At 41.6% G+C, this 15,010-nt stretch overlaps 1 protein-coding gene across 1 annotated transcript in view; it reads left to right on the top strand.

Moving 5' to 3' along the window:
* RPS6KA2 (ribosomal protein S6 kinase A2) overlaps window positions 1-15,010 on the top strand; it is a 177,513-nt gene that overhangs the window by 77,385 nt on the left and 85,118 nt on the right. The gene's annotated exons all lie outside the window — the stretch shown is intronic.

Below are 15,010 nucleotides of genomic sequence, written 5' to 3'. Positions count from 1 at the left end.
TTTGAAGCTGGTCAGCCTCTTCTGGGGCCATTGTCTGCTACAGCCTCACTCAGACCAAAAAGAAATTTCTAGTAAAGCACAGGACTGAAAAGCAAACAGAGTAAGTCCAGTCTCAGCTGAAGTCCTTAATGTTTGTTCCTCCACAGAGTTAGGAAGATCCAGTGATCTTCTTGTTTCCCTGACCTAGCATTGTACTCTGCTTTATCCCCTCAAAAGCCTGACACTTTTTGCAGATAAGATGGGCAGCATTCATTTTGCCCAGAGCAGATCTTTCACTCTTTCTTGGATTATGTGGGTTTGCACTATGCAGTATAGTGCCTAAATGCCTATCCTAATGTGAAGAGAGATCATTTTGAGATAATTCTGGTGACTTAAAAATCCACGCTGCTTTAGCATGCCTCAGTTTGGGGAACCAAAAGAAAAATGAAGCTACCAGTAGCTGTAAAGTAGAGTTACAGCAGGTGGTGGCAGGCAGACAGAGCACCTCTTCTGAGTAATAGTCAAAATGGGAAGTGGTAAACCAGATGTTTACACAGCCCTTTCCCTGAAGAAAGCCTTTTCAAAGAAACGTTAGTTTGAAGCAATTCTGGTGTCCTGATCTTTTTGTTTGGAATGTAGATGGGAAAGTTTCTTCTGGCAGCATGATGTAAATAACCACTTAAATAGTACTGGGCATAATACATAAAAAATAGAAGGTCAGGCCTGTGTACACAATATGTACAGCAGAGTGGATCTCTGACTTTTCAACCAAAGGCAGGACCGTGAAGTGCCCAAACTAAGCTGAACTCAACTCTCAGAACCTTCCCCACTGGGGAAAGCTGTCTCCTGCCAGGCATGGCATCTGAGGAAGGGCTGTGTGACCCCTCTGATGTCAGCATGTATCAGAGACTTATTTCTGTTTCTTTTGACAACCCGGAACTTTTCACCCAAGGTACAAATTGGGTATTCCCTCTTTTTCTGTATAACTCTGAGATGTGTTTAGCAGAAAGAGCTTTGGAGAGGGGGAAGGTTTTGTCTGCATCCCCAAACATGATTGTTACTTAATATTTGATAGCTAAATCTGCAATGTTAGATTCTAGTCAAAGAGGAAAATCTGTATTATGTCACTATTTTAGGAATTCTCAAAATTTAAATGGTAATTTTAAACTACCCAAAGTGTTCTATCAAATTTCTGTTCCATCAAGAACAGGCACCTCTGTGTTTACAGTTCCTTGGTTCGTTTTACCACAGAACCACTGCTTCTCTCCTCTCTTGGCCATTGCAGCAGGCTATTTATTGTTTTCTCAAGCATGGGTCACAAGATCCAAAAGTTGAGGCTGCTTTGTGATTTTGCTGGATTGCATTTCTCTCCCATTCTGACTGCTTACCCCTCTAACTAGTAGCTCTGGACTTCCCATTAATCAGAAGACAACTAGCACCTGGGTAAGAACTAATTTGTCCACAATAGTTTGCACAAATAAGTTAGACCTGACAGCTGTTTAATTCGAAGTACAAAAATGAAGGCAAGTGAGAAGAGCAGCAATGAGGATTGCTGTCAGTGAGCTTCCATGTAACTTTTGGCACAGAGATAATGTTTCTGACAGCTTAATTTCATCTTTTAAGTGAGAGTGTTGAATTGTTGCTGCCTACCTACACTCAAAAAGGCTGGAAGTCACTCCAATGTGAAGTATTTATTACCACATCAAGTAATGGGGGCAAAGCCATAAATACTTGTTAGTGCTGCATTCAGTATTTACTGACAAAAGGCATGCTACGAGACAAATTTCTGAATTATTTCACTTCCTAACCTGTACTGTACAGTACAGCATGAAGCACAAAGGTCAAAGCTCTTGGTGCCAGTGCCATTGACATGGCCACACAGTCCTAAATATTAAAGCAGTTATTTTCTTTAGCGAAATGAGTTTGCAAAACACATAAAATGGAGACATGAAAAAGAAAAAGAAAAGAGAAAAGAAAAGAGAAAAGAAAAGAGAAAAGAAAAGAGAAAAGAGAAGAAAAGAGAAGAAAAGAGAAGAAAAGAGAAGAAAAGAAGACAAGAGAAGACAAGAAAAGAAAAGAAAAAAGAAAAGAAAAGAGAAAAGAAAAGAGAAAAGAAAAGAAAAAAAGAAAAGAGAAGAAAAGAAAAGAAAAGAAAAGAAAAGAAAAGAAAAGAAAAGAAAAGAAAAGAAAAGAAAAGAAAAGAAAAAGAAAAGAAAAGAAAAGAAAAGAAAAAGAAAAAGAAAAAGAAAAACCTGTTTTTCTTTCCTGGATTAGCCTGAAGAATTAAAACCCAGATAAACAAAAACATGAGGAAGTTAAATGCCTTCAGGAGTGACAGGTTAAAACTACCTTTCTTCTTTGCTCTAAAGAGCAAACATAGTGGGTCCTGCCAAAGGGTTTCCTATCCCAGGAGCCTGACTCTGGCCATGGCTGGCTGGTAATGTTTAGGAAGAAGCAGAAGTACAAAACGGTGCTTCCTCCAGTTGAATCTGCTGCCTCCTGCCTCTTTCCAGGGTAGTTGGCCCTTGTTAGCATGATGCCAACTTCACCAACAGCAAAGGGTAGTATAAGAAGGGTACAGCAATCAGCAACAACAGTCTTCAAGCATTTACAGCTCAAAAAAATTGTTTAATACAAAAGAGGCTTTGTAGATCAATTACATTTGTAGATTTAAGCTTGAAAAAGATCTGCTAAACAGTAGAACCATTCCTGCAGTGAAGGGAGAATTAGACTCCAAAATGTTCTGGTATAGATTGTGAAAGTGTGCAGAGGCACATGCTGTACACGCAAGCATTTGTAAAAATTAAATTAATCTTTATCTCATGAAGGTTTATATTAATGTAGACTACATCTGAATAAGCACCTATAACAACATGGATCCCTGAAAGTAAGAAAACCATTGCCCTTCTCAGCTGTAAATGAGAGCATCACACAGAATTTTCTTTCCTTCATTTCCTCCTCATTTCCTTTTGCAGAAACTTGTGGATATCTAGTTTTTAAAGCAGAGAACCTCCCAAAGAAACTAGATAAATGTTTCATTCTAATTATTAATTTTAGGAAAACCTTGTCCAAAATGTTTGATAATATTATATCTGTTAGGTGCCAGATGGCAAATATACCAGATTCAAGGCTACATGTATGTATAACTCTAACTCATCTGGATTTGAAACACAATTCATTAAATTACAATACCCTAATAGCTACTTTTGCAAACATAAACCTTTTTTGGGGTGTCCAGGTTCTCAAAAAGACATTTAGGCATTTAAATATCTTCCAAGAGTGAGACTTTTACTTTTCAGAATGTCATTAGTTAATGCTATTAAATACCATCTCAAAATGTTACTTTTGTGTCTTCGTTACACTCTACATTTTTTTTCCTTGAAAATCAGATTTTTAGACAAAAAACCTGAAAGATAATAAAGTTCGTCTATATGTTCAAAAACTTACAGATCTATATCAGTGACCCTTGAATGCCCAGCCTGAATGCGCCATGAGACTGAGGAAACAGAAAGAAAACAGGGACTGTTTATTCTGTGCATATGTGTGTCTTGTATTCACCAGCAAAGCTGGGACAGAGGGAAGGGCAGGCTGATTATTTTTATTCACTCAATATTTCTCTCACAGTGTCTCAGGCTCCATCGGCTTTACTGGGTGTGCTTCAGGATTTTGTGAACAAGAGCTGTTTAGATCGCTTACAGTGTAAGCCTCATTAAACACCCATGAAGTGCCCATAAATCCCCAACAGGTTGCTGTGCTGGAATGTAAGGGCTACCTCTGGAGCCTGAAAAATCAAAGATCCATCCCTCCAGGAGACATGCAATCTTAGAGAAAGTGGCATGAAGCCATAATTCACTGAGATAATGCTTATGAACTTTGTAAATATTACAGTGATGATCTAGAGAAGGTTACGTGATGGGTCACAAGGAAGTAGTTTTCATCTGCCCGTCTTGTTGGTAATGGGGTGTGTAAATCTTGGCACTGGGAGGCATTTGACCCTGAAAACTGAGATACTCTACCTGTTTCTGCTTACGGGTTTTAGAAATTATAATCTGTTTTGTCAAAAGCTCTGAAGTGCTTTGCAGTTTATGATCCCCTCAGTCTAAGCCAGTAGGCTTATGTGTTTACAGTTGTCCTAAGTGCACGTGATGGTTATAGATGCAGTAAGCAGTGAGAGCAGCTTTACTGACTCACAGAGAGTTTTGGTGTTTTCAAGGATGTTAAATTGATGATATTCATTATAATTAATTGTAAACTGAACAACTAACTTAAATGTCACTAACTTAGAAATCACAGCTGGACTGTGGACTAGATAAAATTGTAGTAGTGGCTTCCCAGTTTGAACACCAGCTGAAGGAAGTGTCTTCAATTTTCCCCTGTATGCAACTCAGTTTCCCAGCGATGACTGTGGTACTCAGATCTAAGGCACTGAACGCCAGTGGTTTCCCTCTGATTTGAAGGGAAAAGAAATCCAACAAAACAAAAGTCTAAGAACAATTTAACCTTATACGGCAGGACTTAGAAAGAGCCTTCACCTCAGATAAACTTAGCTCTTTGGTGCCCAGGTTTTTAAGGTGTCTTGTCCTATTCCTCTCAGCCTGTGTTTGGTGAGAGGCCATGTTTTTGACCCAGGTTCACTCCTTAGTTTTTGGTTTCTTATCTTTTCTCGAAGTGTTCTTCAGTCTTTTTAATATCTTCCTGGACCTCTTATTACCCTCTTCTAAACAGTTCACCAGGGGAGTCCTAACCACACACACAGTTTCCTCCGAGCCCAGACCCCGCAGCAGAAGTCCCCTTGCCCTGCTGTTCAGAGGGAAGGCTACATGCTCTGCATCCTCAGGAACTGCTGCCTTCATATGGCTTCTTTACTCTGAGAATTCTAACTGTCCAAATGTCAGAGCTCTGAGCTCAAAAAACCAAAACCAAACCAAACAAAAAGCATTGCTGGACCTGGAAGTGCCCTTAAAGATCCAGCTGAGACATAAACTCATCCCTCTCCACAAATAGCCATACACTATATTTTCAATGGGGAGAGGAAAATCTGGGAAGGAAAAAGCAACTTCTGTGTGGAAAACCACAATGATATATGATTCCCCTGTATGTTTCACCAGTGAGTCTAAAATGTAGAGATCAGCCTAATCAGTATGTGCTCAGCTGCACAGCAGTGCTCTTGGGTCACCGTCTGGACCTTGCTCATTCGCTTGCAAGCTTTGTGGGCCAGGAGTCAAGAAGATGATCTCCAGCTTTGTGCTAAGCTGAGGAACGTGCCAACCTTGCTCATCACAATTTAGGAGCAAGCTGGAATTAGTAGCTGCCATCCAAGGAAGCAGAACTTTTGTTCTGTGGGAGTTTTGAAAATGAAACGTGGAAGATCTTCAGCTCTCAGTGCTTAGAGGTCACCACCGGGCTGTGGCTTTACTGTGCCTTTGCAAGGCTTCTTGCATCAGACCACCTCTTTCTTCCTCCACTAAAAAGTCAGCTTATCTAGGGCTTGCTTTCTGAAGAAGGAGAGGGCACAGTACATTTGAAAGAGCTTACTTAGGTTGTTTCTAATGGACGGTGGAGAATAATGTGTTCATATATTATAAGGAAAATGAACTGTGGTTAGGAAACTAGGTCATTGTCAGCAAATAGTATAGAGCATCCCAACCTGAATAAACAGCAGGCTGGACAGGCCAAAAATGACAAAGAGCATTGCTGGAAGTTTATTTTCTTAATGTTTGATAAAGAGTATTGACTTCTGTTCATTGAGATTGTAACTTCCAGGTTAGATACTTAATATTCTTTAGTGATTCTGTACAGTGTTTGGATTCAGGTTTGGATGAGAAGGGAAAACTTTTGCCTTTAAATATAAACTGAGTATGCATCACTTAAAGATGTTACTATCTGTTTCTATTCAAGCCATATGGGACTTCTCACTGTATGAAGTCCTAATTAAATTGTAGCCTCTTCACAATGCTAAGTGCATCATGAAGATCTAGTTATCAGGCAAAAATTCCCGCTGTTAAGACATTTAAGAAATGAACTCTGGATATTAAAAATGCTCTCTACTTTGTAGCATGGGAGCATTTTGGCCAGTTTGTTTTATACACAAAACCCTGTTGTTTCTCATGGAGCTTTTCTTAAGTGCCAAAGAAAATTCAGCTTTCTCTTAATGAAAATTTTGACGGTTGAGTTCTGTATAGGGCCCCCTTGTTAAAAGTGTTTCTCAGGTTGCTAGATAGCAAGCACGTCTTATTTTCCTAAGAATTATTAAGTCTTAGCCTAAATGCTGCTAGAAATGATAATCAGTCTCCCTGTCTTTCTCCCTGTTATTCAGCCAGACTGATTTGCACAGGAGCATGCGCTTCTGCACTTGTCGTACACACTGTAGGTAAACACAGCAATATTGCCCAGTCCTTTCCTGTCCACACATTTCTTCCAGTACAACTCTGCTATTACAGTAATATAAAAATATAGCTCACTGCATTGTATGTTCATCTGGAACACAGCTTCAGTAGTATGTTGCTGCCTGAAATAGCTTTGGTTTATTCTCCCCAAAGAGAGCACAGGACAGGACTCACAGGCAAACCCCAGCTTTCTCCATGAGAAGTTCAGTGGTGTAGCAGAAACTGTGATGGGAGTCCTAGCATTCAGCAGCATTGGTGCTTTGTCTCAGACTGGGCTTTTGAAGCAATTCTTGAGACTTCCCCATTTGCTGTGCCTTGGTTTGCCAGGCACGGCAGTTTCAGAGCACAGAAGCTGGGTTCCGTCCTGACAACATTAAGCCAGGAGCACACACAGTGCCCTCCAGCCTCTCGTGGGCATTCAGGCCACGGGACCAAAGGGTGATATTAACCCCCCAGAATGCATATAGTGCGGGGGGACCTCAGGTCCCAGCACCCAATGTTACTTCCCATAGATTGCTGGCTGGACCACCCTGCTTGCTTGTGTAGTCATAGGTTTAAGCCAAAGTTTCAGATGTTGCTATGAAGACACTGAGTGCACCTGTGTTTCCATTTTTCACTAGGTATAGCACAGAGCTGTCTGGATTTTTTCCATCTTTTTGCTAAGTTAACATACCCATGCCCTTAGTTTCTAATCCTTGAGCAGTTCAATGGGCTCTATTAGCAGTAGCCTAAAGTGTTGTGTTATTCAGGTATTCATATGGTGATTCCTTAGAGAGCACAAAGGAGATTCAAATCTGAAGCCAGAGGTAGAGAGCACTGAAAAGTCTGCTGATTTCCTTGGTAGAAAGGATATGTTTTTCACCTGTGATCACATTATACGTGTTTGTTCTAAACATTTGTTGAGTCACACTCTTCTGTCAATGAAATATGGAAAGAATTACTTCTTCAAAGTTTCTAAAAAAGCAGCAGCTCTTGCAGGTTGCATTTGAATGTGTCCCCCAGCTATTCCAGGCAGTCAAGGAACAGTGGCGGGTTTTTTTCAGGGATGAGTAGTCCTTCATACCCATTTCATTTTTGATAGTAAAAAGCAGTTTTCCGAATCCCCTTGTAATTTTCAGTCAATTTGCCATCTACTTCTTTAAAGTTTCAATTGATCCTGCTGTGCTTGACACAGTGAATAAGTAGCAATGGAGACGCTTGAAACTGCAGCTCCTGTAGGGGCCATTAGTAAAAGGCTTTCAGACCCAAACTCATTCTTCAAAGTCCTCATGATCAAGGGCTTTCACTACTGCTTGCTTTCCCCTGGATTATTGTTTTTGTTGTATTCATTGCACTGTATATCTAATGACAGCTATTTGCAGTTATTCCCAGATTGGTTGTCACTTTAAGGAAAAGACTGCTTTTGATATTTTTTATTGTCAAGTAGCAGATTGCTGTTAGTTGCTTTTGGTGTAGTTTCAGGAATTGAGAGACTACACAGACAGTTGTCCTGAAGCCACAAGTGAAATGTTTATCCGGTTTGACAAATGTGGTTCAATTTCATTTTATCTGTAGAAAACCTGCTTTTACTGGGAGTTGTAATGGCCTTTGTCAGCCCTCACACCCTTCACCATATAGCTGCAAAACACAGAGAGAGAGGAGAAAAGCACAGCTTACTTTAATTGGAACAGGTCTATGAAGAGTGATGTGAAGCTCCAGCTGAATGAATGAGTCTGGAGAGAGGCACTGCTGGCTGTGCGCAGTGCTCTGCCTGGGCCGAATACCTGGGAGTGAGGACTGGCCGATCCCTGGGACACAGCAGCTCAGTGGTTCTGCTTTGGGAGCTTATTTCATGTCCCTGCCCAGGTCCAAGCCAGGTAAACACACCAGTGTGGGGGTCTCTGAGGGCAACCCCTGCCTTGCACTGCTACGAAAGCATCAGCTGGAAGGCACCTGAACTAGTCACAGAGCCCACCTCTGACCTAGGGTGGCACAGCTATGCTTTTATCATTCCTGACAGATGTTTGTCTAACTTGTCCTTAGACTGTCTCTATCCCTACTGTTACAAAATGCCTCCTAACATCTGTCCTATATCTGCCTTGCCACAGCTGAGGCCATTAGTTCACATCCTCTCCGCTGAGAACAGTTTCCTCCCTGCAGTTTTCTTCCACAGTCTTGAAGACTATCATGTTTAGCCTCCATCTTCTGTAGGCTGAGAATCTTTCATCTTCCTTTCCTTCCTCAGGGTTCATTTATTCTAGATGTCTGGGTTAGAAGAAGATTTAGTTTTGCTAGTGCTAAGTTGGAGGTGACCATTAAACAAAGTGTGACCTGCTCTGGCTGCATGCTCCAGACTTCAGGTCCCCTGTAAATGCTTTGTTACTACAGTAGTAGCAACGCCCCCGGTCTACCAAGCACATTGTTGAAACTTCAGGGATTTTTAATTGAACAGATAAAAATGCCTACTGCAAAGATGGCAGAGTGGACATATTGTTGAGATACTGAATGTTTGTTCCTTTGGGGAGTTCCATTCAGAGAAAGTTCCTAGGAAAAGCCAGCCCTCCAGCAGAAAGATTTGTAATACAGCTCTTCTTTGCATTGCTGCTTGAGACACCAGCATTTCTGGAGGGTGTTTTCAGTTTCTTGTGCTTGCCTGCAGCTGTCAACCTCTGTTACCTTTCTTTTATGTGTTTAGCTTCAGAATTAAGAGGAGCATCAGTGGGCAGGATGTGCCCAGGACAGTCTGGCTTTACCAGTGTTAACGTAACACTCGTCACCATTTTATTTTGTCTGCTGGCCTTCTCCTTTTGCCTTCCTGGCTGGTATCCTGTAGGCCAAATGGGAATCTTCAAGTGAAGATTTTCTTTCTTTCTTTCTGGTTTTCTTTTGGTTTGGTCTTGGGGCTTGTATTTCTCTTATGTCTTGTTTATCTTGCGCTGTCTTTAAGGAGCTTTTTAAGCTTTCTGTTTGCTTGTAATGCTTGTAATGCTGCTAATCTTAAGAAACGCATTGCTGAAAAAGAGAAGCTATTGCTGGCAACCTATTGAGTCAGCTGCACAGCGCGTGAATGAACCACTGGGAGTCTTTTAATCCTGCCTGACGTCCAAGAGCATGCTGTTGGTATCACGAGGCTGCATGAACTACAGGAAGAGAAAAATTACTCTTTTGGCAAATACAGGCTCAAATGCTTTTAGCCTTCTTCTCCTTTGAATGTATGTCATGTAGCCTGTTCTTTCATCACAGGCTGTGTTTTGTATAGGAGCTGGTACCTCAGTTTAGAAGTTACAAGACTTTGGCTCTGCTCGCATCTCTGCCGCCAACCTGCTGTGTGAACATAATCTAGCTACTATTCTGCTGCTCCTTTTCTCAATCTCCATATCTGTAATGTTAACCTAATTATGCCAGCCTCCTCTTCACAGTGCTCGATCTCCTTATGAAAACTAATAGTCAGATATTAATGGAGATGTTATTAACACTCCTCCCCACTTAAGTGCTATCTGCTGCATTATGGAATTTAATGGGTAAAGAATCCAAATGAAGCAATTGTCAGGAAACGTTTCTTCTGTATAACGCTTGGACTATTTGAAATAATCAGAGCTATGAATCAACTGTACTTTTGCATAAATTTGTAGCTGTAGTGGAAAGCTAGACTGGAAACACAATAGCTAAATATCACTGGGATTTTTAACCTCCCTGATGGACTCTGTAAGTGGTTGGCTGTAGTACAAGTCCATTATCTATATGAAAAGCATTTCTTTGTTCTGTTCACTGAATAAGTTGCACCAGTTGGAGCATCCAATATAATTGCCATTTAACCAATTTCAGCTGCCTGCAACTGCAGTGCGTTTGTTGTTGGTTGGAAACCAAATTCGTAAGCATCCTCTGGGAGTTGGATCCCACTGCTTTTACTGATTCCCAGAATACAACAGAAAAATGTTATTTCCTTTCAAGCACGAGGACAGATGAACAGAGAGGTCAGCACTGCCAGTTGATGCCATTTTAAGTTAGAGTGGCAGCAGAGGGTAGGGGGCCAGTTACATTGGTGACGGTTTGCCTCACACGGCATTGCAGTTGCATTGCTTGTAAACCTTCACCAAAAAGCTGGCCGGGCGTTCTGTTCACAACTGCTGCTGGAGGTGTGCTAGCACTCAGCTGGTTCTCCATAAAAGTTAGATGGCACAGTGTGGGAGACTACCATCTGGGATTTGTTTCAACGGAAACAAAAGTATTCTCTGTGTTTTAATACTCTTCATGTGGGTTACACATGTCAGTTACAGCTTCCTCATGACTGTGGCATTTGCTCCAAGTTGGAGGTTTTGATGATGTTCAAAGAGAGACCAGCAATCAGCGTCAACGACAGCCTCTTCTTTCTATTTTGTCCACAATGTTTTCTATCTGAATGCGACTGTAATTGACACACTTGAGAGGTTTCCATGGTGCAGTAATTTAACTGACATTTTCTCAGCAGCAGTAGAATATTTTTGTAAATTTGGGCAAAGCTGGAATTGCTCAGATAATTGCGCTGTGTCTCTGGTCATCTTTCAGACATCATTTGTGCTGTGACATGGTTGCCATTTAGTGGGCAATTGTCATCATCAACACTGTTAAGTCAGAGCTGCTCTTCATGTTCACAGGGAATTTCAAGTTTATGGGATTGTACAGCAATACAGCACTTGCAAATGCTGATCACTTCAATTTTGTTTTCATTATGGATATCATAAGCTATACAATGTTAAATATTAATGTCATACACCTAGGTAGGATGTAAATAGATGTGGGCATTAACTTGAACTTTGCATGTTATCATAAGAAATAAATATTTTGAGATGTGTTTTTAGAAAGATTATTTTGTATTTTTGTTTTTACATGGTATTCCCCACATTCAGGTCACCCTAACCACCTCCCTCTGTGTTCTAGAATAGTTCCCTATAAAGGGAAAATACAGGCCTCTAGCTTGTGCCCAGTCTCTTGCTTTGTTAGGAAAATAGCAAGTGGCTTTGCTCTGCACATCCAGCGAGCCCCCAGGGCTGGACTTTTATGCAGAAGATGGCTTCTTAAACAGCTACTTTGACCTTGGTACCAAGAAATCCAAGAGGCTCTTCCTAGACCATCACACTAAATCATAGAATCATAGAATGTCCTGAGTTGGAAGGGACCCACAAGGATCATTGAGTCCAAGTCCTGTCCCTGCACAGGACAACACCAAATTCACACCATGTCTCTGAGGGCGTTGTCCAAGTGCTTCTTGAATATTGTCAGGCTTGGTGCTGTGACTGCCTCCCTGGGGAGCCTGTTCCATTGCTCCCCTACCCCCTGGGTGAAGAACCTTTTCCTAATATCCAAGTTAAACCTCCCCTGGCACATCTGCCTGCCACACACAGCCTTCCTTTAGCTGACTTTCCAACCTACTGAAATCCAGACGACCCCATTTTCCAGAAGCCTCTCAGCTGTCTCCAGGTGAGCTGGTGTCCTCCAGATGCCTGAGGGCAGCTTTCTGGGGCAGTGGGAAGCTACTACCCTCTGAGCCAAGCATCAGGGCTAGCAGTGGGCTGGGAGGCATGATCTGGAGTGGGGAACTGAGAGAAAGGCAACAGGAAGGGCAAAACTGCAAGTGGAGAATTGGAGGGCCAGAAAGGGAGAGGAGCATGGAATGTGGGCAGCACTTGCACCAGGTGTCGTTTTGAGTTTTGCAGCAGAAGCGAGACAGGGCCAGAACTAGTCTTCTCCAACTTCGGGAAGGAGGCAATAGCTGACTGCCAGCTTCTCCAGAGCATTCCCCCTCATTCTGCACATTTCTGCTTTGGACCCGAGAGGGGGCTGCGAGGGAGAAGGCTGCTCAGCTCCAGTGCTGGCAGAGTGGGTGCTCGGTGGCTTCCCTTGAAAGAAATGGGAAATGGCAGGAGCAAGGCTGTTCAGCCCTGCTGCCGGGGCAGGGATGGAAGGGATTTGAAGGGTGACTTATAGGTGAGACTAACAGAGGCACTCATGAGGTGTCAGAGCTGACTTTGCTGCATGAGATTGGCCAGTGTCAGAAGACTCCTTACATGCTGCTTCATTAGAAATATGCAGAAATCCTGCATGTTGTTATGACTCACTTGGTTTTTAGTTTGCTATAGAGAGTTTATCACGAGAGGGTTTGAGAGCAGTTTTTCACAAGAAGAACAAAGCAAGCAACTTCCAAAGCAAAGCTTTGAGGAGCCTGAAAGTTTGTACTCTGCATGCGAAGAGTATTGATTTGTTGAGCAGTCACTGGAAGGGCTGCCACGGGGCTGGTGGCTGCTGTGCTGGATGGCCCTGGAGAAGCTGCATTACCCCTCTAACCACCAGCTGTCCCCTAAAGGGTAACAGCCATAGTGATCCAAGGCTTTTGGTAAAGCTATTTGAGATCTCAGAATTAAAAGCACTCTGTGGAAGTTAAACTGTGCATGGTTATCCTTCACAGGGTTTTCAAGGCCCTTCCCAACAGGAATTTTTATGTTCTGATTTATTTTTCACTTTGCTGGAATATTCTAACATAAAATTACAGGCGTTAATCCTGGTACAAATGACTGCTCTGTTTCAGTCAGTCTCCCAAACACTTGTGTGTAGTAGTGAAATCCAGAAGTATTTTTGAAAAAGTGCTTTATTGAGGTGGAGTCACTACAGCACAGTAGCACATAGCGAAAGGTGCAATATCATTCCCCTGCAGCCAGAGCAGGCTGGTTTCTTACTAAATCATTATTTAAATTTTTCTGTTCAGTTTTGTTTTAAAATATATCAAGTGATAAGGCTCCAATCCCAACCATTCACTCTGCTCCATAGGCATTCATCCAGTTATGGTTTGCCCAACAGTCTACATTTCTTCTTTTTCTGTTTCACTTACCTCCTCGAATTTATATTCCTTTCTTTCCTTTTATTTTGATAAATAATTCTTCTCTGTCCTTCATGTTTATATCCTTTAAATATTTATCTGCTCTCCTCCTGTCTCACTTTAGTCATTGCTTAGTACAGTTTATGTTTAGCTCCTGGCAGCTACCCAGTGAAATAGGAAAAAGGAAGATTTCCTCTTCAGTTAGGTATTCTTTTAGAGTTCAAGCAGCTACGTATATTTTCAGAACTGTATACAAAGACTGAGATGTAGATGGTGAAATCCTATTAATGTCAACAGCGGTTTTACTACTAACTGGTTTAGAGCCGTGATTTCACCCAGAGAGTCTCTGAACTTAGTCATATCTTCCATGAGGCTCCCTATACGGTAGTGGAGTCCAGGCTGAAAAATAATTTGCAATTGTCCGAGCACTGTGCTTCTCTCCTCACAGGAGAACCCACTACATCAGCCTTTTTTCCTTGTTGTTTCTGTGTCCAAGGCTTACTCGTTGCAAAGCTTTAGTCAGCGTGTCGGTAACGACATGAGACCAGGCTTTCCTTGTGCTCTAATTTAGGAAATAACCTTGCCTTGACTTCACGCCCTACTTGCTGATGGGACTGGAGGCTTCTTCAGTGACAGACAGCCGTCTCACAGATGCTCATTTATTTTTATGAGGCAAGCATATCAACAGAGCTATATTAAGCATGTCTGCGTAGCATGTCGGGGCCTGGGCAAAGTAAAAGTTTGGTTTGCCTGAATGTTGACATTAAACACTACAGTTTTATTGAAATATTTGAGTTCTAAATTCCCATCTATTTTATGTGCAAGTAGCTCAGAGGGCTGGGCTGCAGGCAACCTGATAAACCACACAGGATGAAGTTTACAAATAGAAACTGTCTCAGGGCTTCATAGTTCCTAAATCAACTGAATGTCCTCAGTTTTGGATGATAAGCCACTATCCCAGCTTCCTCAGTGATTCCTTAAATATACTAGTTACTCATTATACAAACCAAAATATTTGGAATTTAGTAACTAAAATGCTTGTCCAAAACAATTTCTTAGAATTGGCCCTGTGTTTACCACATCCAAGCAGCCTAATGGAAGAAGTGTTTAGAGCGAGAAGTCAGCCTAGTGCAGTTGTGGCCAGGGCTGCTGCGTAGCTCAGGGTGAACGTTAACATATGCCTCATGCTCCGTGAGCGATCCATCCAAACCCTCCCTTCTGAGAAATGCACCTCCTGCTGTCCAGCCACAGCCTTGCGTTACCCACATGAGAACTAAGCTATCAAACTGCTGTGCAATTAGGCCAATCACAAAAACATTACTTCCTACTTTTGTATGATTACCCTACATTTGGAAGACATCGGGTTGGGGTTTTTTTTTGTTTTAAAATTCCTGGTGGCCTCAGTGAACATATTTTTCCTCAAGCACCCATAAATCCTCTCTTTTATTATTCTGTCTTCTTCTGAATGTACCTTACCATTGATAAAGAAAAGAGTCAGTGTACCTTTTCTGGTAGAGTCTCTATCCACAGGAACAGGAATGTTGAGTGAAATTTTGCTTGAAGAAAACATTCATAGTAAGCATTTCAGCAGAATACTTTGGTTTGATTGTATATATTTTTAAAAATTATTTTGTAGTTGTATGTTATAATTAGTGTTTAAGAAATAATAGATCAAAAATAAATTAAACCCCTTAACAAAACAGTACTTTGATGCACTCAAAACAACTTTTTGCAATTTAATTTTGGCAAAACTTGCTGAATTTAGGCTTTTTGTTCCAATTCAGAACAAAAGCCACAGCAAAAGCAGCTTTGAAAA

Source organism: Phalacrocorax aristotelis, chromosome 3 (genome assembly GCF_949628215.1).
Source record: "Phalacrocorax aristotelis chromosome 3, bGulAri2.1, whole genome shotgun sequence".
Classification (NCBI taxonomy): Eukaryota; Metazoa; Chordata; class Aves; order Suliformes; family Phalacrocoracidae; genus Phalacrocorax; species Phalacrocorax aristotelis.
This window is presented reverse-complemented; position numbering and strand designations above follow the sequence as displayed.